The following is an 11,328-nucleotide window of genomic DNA, read 5'->3' as shown; positions in this document are numbered from 1 at the left end:
GTCGGTGTTTGTCCAGCGCCTAGCACAAGGGCCATAATATGAATAATACCATGCAATAATAATAAAGGCAAGAGCCTCCTTCTCACAGCAGTTGGGTATAATTAACAAATCTAGTGTCACAGTGCAGGGCCCTGGCAGGGGGTACCTGACATTCACGCACGTCGCAGTGGAGACCCGCGTGGTGAGGAAACAGACGTGGCCACAATGGAGTCTGAGCAGAGTGACGCAGGCTGACTCTGTCATCAGCAGACCAGATTCCCCAGTAAGTGCCATTGGCTTGCTGCCGCTCAGGCTGTGCAAAGCGGCTGCATGCAGAGCTGACGTAGCTGACTGCTGATTCTGACCCACCTCAGAAAGTGCGGGTGCAGGGGATGTGCTGCTCTAGCCATTGGCCTGTGTGCCCAGGATCCCAAGGTTTGTGCCGGGTTCAGTCTGTCCCCTGCATCACAGGGAGGAAATGTAAGTTATGCGCTGGGTTTAGGAGCTCAGCAGGAATCCAAGTCCCCAGCCTGTTGGTAAAGTCAGGCCACGACATGGCAAGAAAATCACTTCAGCAAGTGACGAATCCCAAGGAAGAGATCGATGCTTATACAGAACGTTGTTCGCTCCAGCCATCACCAGGGCAAGCCACCCAGGCCTGCACTCTCACCGCCAGCTCTGGCTCTGCTCCCCCTTCCCTGCAGGCCCAGTCACATCTTTCCTCTTAAAACCCCAGAACCCACCCTTTCCTTGCTGTCCCCCTGCTCAAACTTCACCCTACTGGGAATGGGCGACAGGGGATGGATCACTTGATTGCCTGTTCTGTTCATTCCCTCTGGGGCACCTGGCATTGGCCACTGTCGGTAGACAGGATACTGGGCTAGATGGACCTTTGGTCTGACCCAGTATGGCCGTTGTTATGCTCCCCAGACCGTCTTCTGCCTGCATTGCTGCCACCTGTTCTGGCCTGGACTTCCTGCTTCACAACTCCCCATCCCCCCACCCCAAATCTGTCCAAAACGCTGGTGCCAAAGTCAACTCCCTCAGGCCCCCTCGCCCCCTTGGAATGTTCCTGCCAGTCACCTGCTGGAGCTGGTTGAAAAACAGGTCCAAGTTTTCAGGAACGTTCTCATAAAAATTCATCCTGTGCTTTCCATCAAAATGTCAGATTTTGAAATGTTGCGACCAGCTCCGTTGTCGGCCGTGTGTGGTACGTGGTTGATCACACGGCCTTTTACCTCATCCCTGATTTGATGACTGGAACTATTTTAAACAGCAACATCAGAAAGCACAAAGAGTGGACAAGGCCCTTCCGAATGGACCGGCTGATGGTCGCTGGGGAGCTTTCTGTGCATTCGGATGCCCACTGCGTCCTTGTGACTGATGTATGGCTCCATACTCAGAGGAGCAGGGTGCTGAAATGGAGAAGTTTATGTGTGGATCTGGTTTTCTTTTCCACTCTCTGTTCCCAGCTGGAGCACACAAGTGCAGAGACCATGATCAAAACTGGGGAAGGGAAAGTGACTCAATGGACTTTGCACTTCAGTAAAGAAACTCACGGTTCCGGCTGGCTCAGGTTGTACCCAGGCTGCTTCTTCCATCCTTAGCCGAAAGAAGGGGATTTCCCCAAGGTTTGACCTTCCCATCCCTACACAGTCCCCTTGTTCTGCCATCTTCTTCGGTTATGCCTTCACTGCAAAAACTAGGTGTGTTCTCACCCCAAGGTAGCTAGGACAACGTACAACCCCCGGGGAGGCCAGATGCAGGTAATCTGACCTTGATGTAGCTAGTCGAGGTCAACCCTATCCCACCAGCTGGGGCTGACCTCCGCTAGCTCCCTTGGGGTAAATTCTCCAGAGCTGTGTCGCCACTAGGATTGTACTTTGCAATAGCTATCGTGATATGAAACACCCCTATTGTTACAGCCACAGGGGCTCTGCGGCCTGCAAAACCATGTGTGTGCTGCCCTCTGCTGGTCACTAGAGGGAAATGGATTGTTATTGTTTCAAAACAAATCAGCAGTTGCATATTAAAAAAGGGGTGTGAAGCGATTAGTTGTCCTATTTTTAACCCTCCCCTCTCCTACTGCCCAGGGGCAGCTCCAGGCACCAGCGCACCAAGCGCGTGCCTGGGGCGGCAGGCCGCGGGGGCGGCAAGCCGCAGGGGGCGGCCTGCCGGTCGCCATGAGAGCGGCAGTCAGGCTGCCTTCAACGGCATGCCTGCGGGAGGTCTGCCGGTCCCGTGGTTTTGGTGGCAATTTGGTGGCGGGTACGCCGAAGGTGCGGGACCTGTGGACCTGCTGCAGGCATGCTGCCGAATCCGCGTTACCAGCGGACCTCCTGCAGGCATGCCGCCGAAAGCCGCCTGACTGCCGTGCTTGGGGTGGCAAAATACATAGAGCCGCCCCTGCTACTGCTGCTGGATTGTTATGGAGTCCCACGGTTCCAAGGAGGAAATATATGCTCAGTAAAAACACACGAGAACAGAGTGCACCCAGGACATGACCCATCAATCCCTTCCCTCTGCCACATGTTAAGCCTGGGGGTGCACAACCAGCCAGGGTAGAGGCACTGGCAGGTGCAGCGTCCGAAGGTTCATGGCCAGCTCGAGGCTATTGCAAAACCACAACCTCAGGAATCAGCCAAGCAGTGATCAGTGGAGGATGGAGCCGTGCCACAGGGCTGGGCAGGAGAAAATGGAAACAGGCAGGGAAGGTTCATCAGGGATTGGCGAGGTAGGATAGAGATCATCAACCCAACTCACCATGCGGGTGACCCCAGTGGGAAGCAGCAGGGAACCGGTTGTGCTTGGGAGACATCCCAGCCATGATGAGCTGATGTCTGGAATCAAAAGTCCATGTTTCTCCCTCTTACTGCAGGCTGGTGTTTGCTTCCTCCTGGCCCACAATAATGATAATAAAATTTTAGGGTTTTGACAGAAGTCCTTGGGGTGCAACCTAGAACTGGGGTACCATTGAGCCCTCTGGCATACCAGTCTGGGCCGCCTCTCATATTGTGAGGCTGTGACAAACTGCAGTCCTCTCCAGGACTTGCACTCACACAGCCATACACAAACAGGGACACACCCAGCTGCAGTTACATGAATGCTTCTCTTAGCCGCTCATGAGCTAACAATAGAAAGGCTCCAGCCAATTCCCCCCAGCTCCTCAGCCTAGGACCCCAGAACTGTACCATCCTGCCCTGGTCAAAAGCCTGACCAGCGTAAGTTTATTACCTGGTCCACCCCTTCCTCAGTGTGGAGAGGACATGTACCAGTTTTTGTTCACTGAGTAGATTTCCCATGCATTTCAAACAGCACACTGTTTTAGGGAAAAAATACAAAATAAATTTATTAACTACAGAAAGGTAGATTTTAATTGATTATATGTGACAGTGTACAGATCAAAGTTGGTTGCCTAAAAAATAAACAAAACTGCAATCTAAATTCTATAAACCAGACAGGATTTGAATCAAGCACTGTCTCACCCTGATAGTACAAACAGTCCACCAATCTTCCATACACAGGCCGGGCTTCCTTTTTTCCCCACCCGGAACCACCTTCCTCAGTTCAGTCTTTGTTCCTAAGGTGGTCCCAGGTGTTGTGTTGGAGGGGGAGTGAAGTCCAGTGGCGATGCCACTTTCCTCTTTTATAGCTTCTTGCATGTGTTGGGAACTTCATTGTTCCAAGCAAAGTCCCAGCACAGTTTGTGGAAAAGTACAGGCACAAGATGGAGTCCAATATCACATGCCCTTGCATGCTTTGATGAGTCATGGCAGGGGCTATTACCTATATTCTGGCTAGAATGTCCACAGGAAAGACCATTAAACATCCGAAGAAGTGGGCTGTAGCCCACAAAAGCTTATGCTCTAATAAATTTGTTAGTCTCTAAGGTGCCACAAGTACTCCTGTTCTTTTTGCGGATACAGACTAACACGGCTGCTACTCTGAAACCTGTCATTAGGTGAGGATAAGCTGTTCCCATGGCCCATTGTTTTCACTGATGGGTCATTACCTTGAACAGTTCATTCACAATGTGCTAGCTAGACTGTACTTTGTGGGAGTTACCCAGGAGCAAACACATTTGAATTACAGATGCATAGTCAATATTCATAATTCAAGATACAAAAATGATACATGCACACAAATAGGATAATCATATTCAGCAATTCACAGCTTTTCCTATTAACACCTCACATGACATATTTTGTACAAAATGCATCATAATCATATCATACTCATATCGCTATGGTGAATATGGGGTGCAGAGTGTCACTTGGGGTACAGAATGTCATAGGGGTCCGTTCAAAAACATCTAGCAGTCCAGATTCAGCTCACCATCCACCTATTGACCACCCCCGCCTTAGACATTCAACGATGCAGCCCCCAGAAAACAAAAGGCTTTATAGCTTTCATACAAGACAGTTTCATAGCTACACACAGCAAGGGTAAAATGCTCTCTCCTTTAACCAGCTACAATGATGGAGTCGGCCCTAGTTTGGCCCTGAGAGGGTATTTCTGGCTAGGGTTCCCCTCCCCTGGTCCCTGGGTGGCCCCTGGCCTAGGGATAGTTAGGGATCCCTGCCGGTCCCACTGACTGCAGTTCAGTTCCACGGTATGCCTCATCGGGGCCCCTCTACACTGTCTTCCTGCTCGGATGCAGTGGCTGCCATTAGCTGATCCAGTTGTGCCTGCGTAACCCACTCCGGGTGGCGCTCTGTCCCCTGGAGGTGGCTGGGCTGCAGACACAGGCTAACGAGCCTGCTACAGCCTCAGCTGACAGAGGTGGGTCGTTTAGCTCAGGCAGAAGAGGCTCAGCCGTTCGTAGAGGCCATGGGTTCAACCCTCCTGCGGGCCCAGTGTTACAACGTCATCCCAGGACAGCTGTTCCGTTGTCACGACAACTCATGCAACCCAGCAACCTCCAAATGCCATGCTCCCCGCAAGGCGGCCTGACAGTCTCGAACTCCAGCGTCCTCCCAAGTGCCACAGGGCCCCTCCCCCCTGCTACCCTATGGCGCGGGAACCCCCACCCACTCCGGGTGGCGCTCTGGCTCCCTCTGATTGCTGCCAAAATCCTGGGCTGCCTGGACCCAGGAGTTTCTTTCAACCCATCATGGGGAGGGGTCCAAGTGTTACGTTGAGAACTCGGTGGCTGGGCCACGTATAGAGGTGGACGAGCCACTACAGTCTCGGCTAACAGAGCTGGGCCTTTTATTTCAGACAGCAGATAGCCCCATGGTAAGATCAAGAGGTCCCAGGTTCAGTCCCAGCTGGTGACAACCCACCTAGGGTGTGACATTACTGCTGCTCAGCAGGCTTGTCACACACCCTTTCTCCTTGAGAAGCTGAGCCCCCCTCCCCTTTGGATCGACTGGATAGCTGCCCACTCCCCTCTGGGGCCAGCCAGACCGTGCAATGGCAAAGAAGAAGGCCCCTAAATCAGGCCATTTTTGCCAGCCAGCTGCTGGTGTGATTGCCAGAGACTTGTTCTCCTGGACATCCGCACAAAGCCCTGCCTTTCACAATCCCGGGTGAGGGGGATGATCTCCAAGCTGTCATGCAACCCAACTTTGTGCACACTTATTGATTTACAGCCACATTTAACAAACAAGCTCCCAGGGCTGGAAGCCCCTGGGCATATTTACATCTGGAAAACATTGTTAAGAAGAGGGATAACTCAAAACACTGAGGAGAGGGATAGCTCAGTGGTTTGAGCATTGGCCTGCTAAACCCAGGGTTGTGAGTTCAATCCTTGAGGGGGCCATTTAGGGATCTGGGGCAAAAATCTGTCTGGCGATTGGTCCTGCTTTGAGCAGAGGGGTTGGACTAGATAACCTCCTAAGGCCCTTTCCAACCCTGATATTCTATACAAGAAAATAGTCCCTGGAACAGCAGCGCTCTTCACCGAGCAGCTAAGAAAATGAACCTTCGAGCACCCTGGGGATTATGCTTCCCAAATGTGCATATCAGGGAAAGACTAGCCCAGGCAAAGGAGGAAAACTGCACCCTGACCTTGCTGGGTGCTAAAATACATCCAGAAGTTTACCAGCATAAAGGGGCCAGGAATTTAGGAAAATAAAGAAGGCAATTGTGTTTCCAATAATAAACTCCAGGCTACTTCTAAATCCTGGTTCTAGCATTGCTGATCCTATCGCAAGAGCCATGTGAATGATCCAGCTCTGCCACTCTGGGTATGTATGGGGGCAGGAGCCAGGGATGGGCTAGAATCCGAGGACGCCCTCCCGCTTCTCCCTCAGTCTCCCAATGGGGTCAGAACAAGGGAGCAGGAATTGCTCCTCACCGTGCCATCTCCAATAGGCTGTTGTTCCTGCCAGACCCTCCAGGAGGCCCTAGTGCCCTCTGCTCCTCAAATATTGTTAAATCTGGTGATTGATTCCATATATAGTGCCCTCTAAGAGTGGTAGGGACTTTGCAGACTTTCCCAAAGCAAACTGTTCTGTTCCAAAAGAGCTGAACATAGAGAGTCTGGAACAAACAGTGTAGGGATCCAGCCAGGTCCCACTGCTGGCTAACTTCACATCCTTCATCTCACCAACCTACCCCACCTGACGACACACTCCTTTGTCCCCAAAATGTGCTGGTCTTGCAGTTTGCAGGACAGACCTACACAGGTCTAGGGGGATGGCCCTCAGTGACAACACAGCAGAGCACTGCTCATCAGAACAAGACTCCGAAAGGGCAAAGGAAGGGCACATGGACCGAGATGAGCTTATGTTTGGCCTCTTAAATCTGACCGTGCCCAAGGTTCCCAACGCTACCTTTTGCGTCGTGCCACTCAGAACAGCACGTTGCATTCTCTAGCGCCTCACAGCACTTTATGCATCTGACGAAGTGGGCATTCACCCACAAAAGCTTATGCTCCAATACATCTGTTAGTCTTAAAGGTGCCACAGGACTCTGTTGCTTTTTACAGATCCAGACTAACACGGCTACCCCTCTGATTTATGAGCTTAGGCACAGAGCTGGGAACCAAGCCCATGAGCCCTAAGCCCCAGTCCCCATTTAAGAGTCACAGACGCTCTCGCCGTTACTCGTAAGAACGAGTGAAGCAGTTTGAACAAGAGAAGATGCTACCCAAAAGCTCTCCCCACAACCACGGTCCCGCTTTGTTCTGGGGTTAAAACAAGACTGGTCAACTTCTACCTCCTTTTCATGTGCTTTCCCTGCCATGGGCTAGGCTCCAATCAGGCTGAAACACTATGGAGGCTGCTTTCCTGGGGCAAGACTTTTTAAAATGCCCAGTGATTTCAACTCGAGACACCGGAAAGAAACTTGATTTTCTGGATGTGCTGACCCAGCCCCCCCTGAAAACCAGGCCCCTCTCAGGTTGGGTATCCAAAAACCAAGGCACCCAAATTAATCACTAGTCACTTTCAAAATTCTTAGCCATGATCCCTGCAACCCAACCAGAAACAAGGAGGCACAAAGACCTGCCGGAGAAAAAGTCCCATTCTTGTGACATTTCCAGAGCGAAGATTAAGTACTAATCCATAGGTGCCAGGTTCCTCCGGGACCAGGGGATGCTCAAGCCCCGGCCCTGCCCCCACCTGACCCCTTCCCCCAAGTTCCCACTCCCACCCCGCCTCTTCCCATGCTACCCTTCCCCATTCCTGCCCAGTCCTGCCCCCTTCCCCCAGCGTGACCCATCCCCACTCCTCCTCCCTCCCTCCCAGAGCCTTCTGCACACCACAAAACAGTTGATTGTGGCAGGCGGTAGGCACTGGAAGGGAGGGGGAGGCGCTGATTGGCGGGGCAGCAGGCGGGCGGGAGGCACTGGGCGGGAGGGGAGAGCTGGCTGCCAGTGGGTGCTGGAGCCCTGGAGCACTAATTATTTTCTGTGGGTGCTCCAGACCGGGAGCACCCACGGAGTCGGCGCCTATGGACTAATCAGCTAAGATTAGGAGAAGTGGGGATGTGCTGGGATGCTGATCCCATCCAGAGCACTTGAAGTTTCTCTCACTAGAAGAAGAAGGCACCAATGATCCAGTAGATCACACCAGCTCTTTGCTCGTTCCCACGTTCTTTAGCAGTGATCCAGCTGCCAGCTCTTCGGTATCTGGGACTCTGGGAAAAGGGGAGGGGATCAGAGAAGCAGACAAAATTTTTAAATAGTCCTAAAATCCTTGGAGGGCTGAAAGTTCCCTCAAAGGCACCAGCTGTCCCATGAGTGAGTTGCTTTCTCTTGTGCTGAGGGGTGACTGGGAGCCTGCCCAAACAGACACACGACTCTGAGTTGTTGACAGGAGCAAGGAAACAGCAAGCTAATACATTTTTAATCTGGAATGTTGTTTACGGGCTTTGAGTCGACGTTTCTTATTTCCCCAGAGACCAAGACAGCAACATTTGAAATATGCTTGTTCTTTGAATTGGCTCCGACTCATCTCAGCCCCACCAACTAACATGATAGCAGCAGAACAAGAGCCATCTGGAAAGGGGGCGTTAGACTTGCAAAGCACTGAATTAGCCCCCGGCGTGCATGTTTCAGCTCCCCGGAGGAACAGAGAATGTTGCCCATTCCAGGAAATAAATTCTCCCCTGGCCTCTCGGCTTTGACTGGCTTATGTCTCCTAAGGGGCAAAACTTAAACAGGCTCTTAAAGTTTATCTCTGAAAGACGATTGAGCAAGAGGAACTGGAGGAGTCAGGGAACTGATCATGAGACTAACATCACCAATTCATGCCAGCCCAGGATTGTTTGCTGGCCTCTGCAGGGGAGATGATGGGTCTCGGTCCAGTTATGTCCACATCACAAAAGCCACGGTCAATTGGCACTAGTCTGCTCCTTTGTGGGGAACCTCGGCAGGAAACCCAAAGGCAGCGGAAGGGCAAGGCACGTTAGCTGGACACTGTGCGGGGGAGTGGGCTCACATTACCATTGCTTGTGCAGACTCTGCCATTTGGCACAGTCGCTAACCACCACCAGCAAGCAAAGCCAGTGGCAGATGCAACTCGCTGAGCTGCAGTGGGCTACAATCCTGGGATACACACAGGGACTACAGAAAAGCCCAGGCAACCCCAGTGAATAGGGCACTGCAGCAGCATGAAAATCACAGGCTTTAGTTCCCTGGACCTACTGAAGGCACTGGCAGAGTTCCCACTGACTCGAACAGGAGCAGAACGGCGTTCTGTGTTAGGAGCTGACATACCACGTCCATCCCATTTAGCCCATACAACATACAGGGCAGGAGATGCCCTGCCTGGGGTGCTGAGTACCATTTGGAAATATCTGTGCCTTGCTTTTACCGGGCCCACCTGGACGCTAAAGATTAGCACTAAAGCTCTGGCTCTGCACTTGAATTGATCTGGGGTTGCTGTGTTCCCCTGGTGCCCTGGATAGTTTGCACATGCAACCTCAGAGGTCGTTTGTCTGTGACTGGAGCTGGTCAGGAATGTACTGACACACTCTTTAGTCATCAGAAAACGCCGATTTGTCGAAAGTGAAAGAGTGAGTGACACAGGGCTGGGTTTAACAAACTGCCCGACTCAAAAGAGTCAAGAGAAAAGTTTAGAAATTGCCAAAATGGTTCGTTTCAACATTTTCAAAATTAAAAATTCCCTATGGAATGGGGATGTGGCCTGATCTGGCCACCAAGCGACTTGTCAATAAGAGGTGCATGGAGGAGCTCATCAAAGCATCCCACTACCAAAATGCATGTTTTCCTCTCTGCAACAAGCAAGGGTGAGAGCCATCAGCTTAACCTAAAACGCCAACTTGCCCTAGGCGGGGCTGTAACCAACTCATATCCTCTGTGGATCATCCCCAAAGGGGCTTCAGCGACACACTTACTAGCGGGTCTCACTAGCATCTACTCCCGGCCTACAATTGTTGCTTTAGACTATGGAAGCGTGTCAAGTCATCAGGAGAGAGCACAGTGTGTGCATCTCCTTTGTAAATGGCAGCCAATCACCAATCAACTGCTGCCTCTGCCTACTGGAGGAAGGCTTTGAAATTTAAAGGCACTGTACCCAGAAAACAAAACCACCACAGTTCCATAGCTATATGCACAAGCAACACTGCCCTCCCGTGGCCATTGAGAATAGCATGCCGTGGCATGCAGGGCACAGGACTATTAGCAGCCTCAGTCATGGCTGGCCTATCATGAAACAGCAGCTGTCTGTAAGCTCTCTCTGCTCTGTTCCCCTAGTGGCATGTGCTGCCAGATCCCTCCTAATAAATCAGAGAATGTTCCCAGCACAGCACTCCTGCTGCTAGAGCACAGAGCTCCACTTGCACCATTGTTTCTCGTTCCAGATGGCTTTCGTGTTGTTTGCTTGTTTGTGGCCTTTGCACTGGCATTGAATCCCTTTTTTCGGAAAGGCCCATTTTTAGCTGCCTCCCAGAGGAGGCAGCATTTTGCACAGTCACAATGCTGATGTTGGTTGTTTTCCCCGTTGCATGGCTGGGGATATGGAACAGAGGGCCCTCTTTATCCACAGGCCAGGTAAGGCTGAGATCTGAGCTCCAGTCCCAGCGTGAGGTGCCAGCTCTCAGGGGCAGCCGGAACTGGGGCTCTGGGGTGGCAGTCAGCAATGGCAACAATTTTGATTTTCAGCTGGGCTGCTAGGCCTGGGCTTCAAGCACTAGGCCATGCCAGCTCTCCACACATCAGACCAGGGGATGGCTGGTTTTTCTGAAGAAGCACCACAGCTAAGGCAGGTAGGAGACTGGTCAGGATAAAGGTTTGGGGTGTGATCCTTTTCTTTACCCCAGTGTAAATCAGGAGTCAAGCTGCTAAGGGAGCTACATGCCCATGCGAATGGCGTGAGAAGAGAATCAGGCCCTTTGTAAGAGAGACATCGCTTCAGATCCTGACAAGGCCCCTTGCTGGCTCTCCCCTTTCACACCGGGGTCAGGGAATGACTAGGGAACACTTCAGTCAGAGACTGTAGCTCTCCCTAGTTCCCCCTCAGAACCTAAGACCAGCTGCAGCCCCCATGCCACTTCCCACTCTCCCCAGCACAAATCATCCTTTCAATGAGTGCATCTGCCACCCCCTGATGCCGCCACAAGCAAAGTCATTGCAGAAAATCCTTCCTCGGGCCTATAGTTGGACAGACTCTTTCTGTCTGAATCGCTCCTGTAGGTGGCGTTGTGCCACTTTCCCATCCTGAGTGTGTTACCAGAGATGATGTAGGAGGATAATATTCTTTCTCCTTTTATTCCAGTCATTTAAAAAAGATATCGAGCCAAAGAGGGCATGTGCCTGACCTTCAGGTGAGAGCCATGCTGTGCAGCTCAGGTGAGACCGTGGTGGGCTTAACTGTGGAATGAAACTGAACTGATTGTTGTTGTTGTTGATAATAAAACTTTGCCCCCTCCAGCACTGTC

This window comes from Trachemys scripta, chromosome 14 (genome assembly GCF_013100865.1).
Source record: "Trachemys scripta elegans isolate TJP31775 chromosome 14, CAS_Tse_1.0, whole genome shotgun sequence".
Lineage (NCBI taxonomy): Eukaryota > Metazoa > Chordata > Testudines > Emydidae > Trachemys > Trachemys scripta.
Note: the sequence above shows the minus strand (reverse complement) of the source record.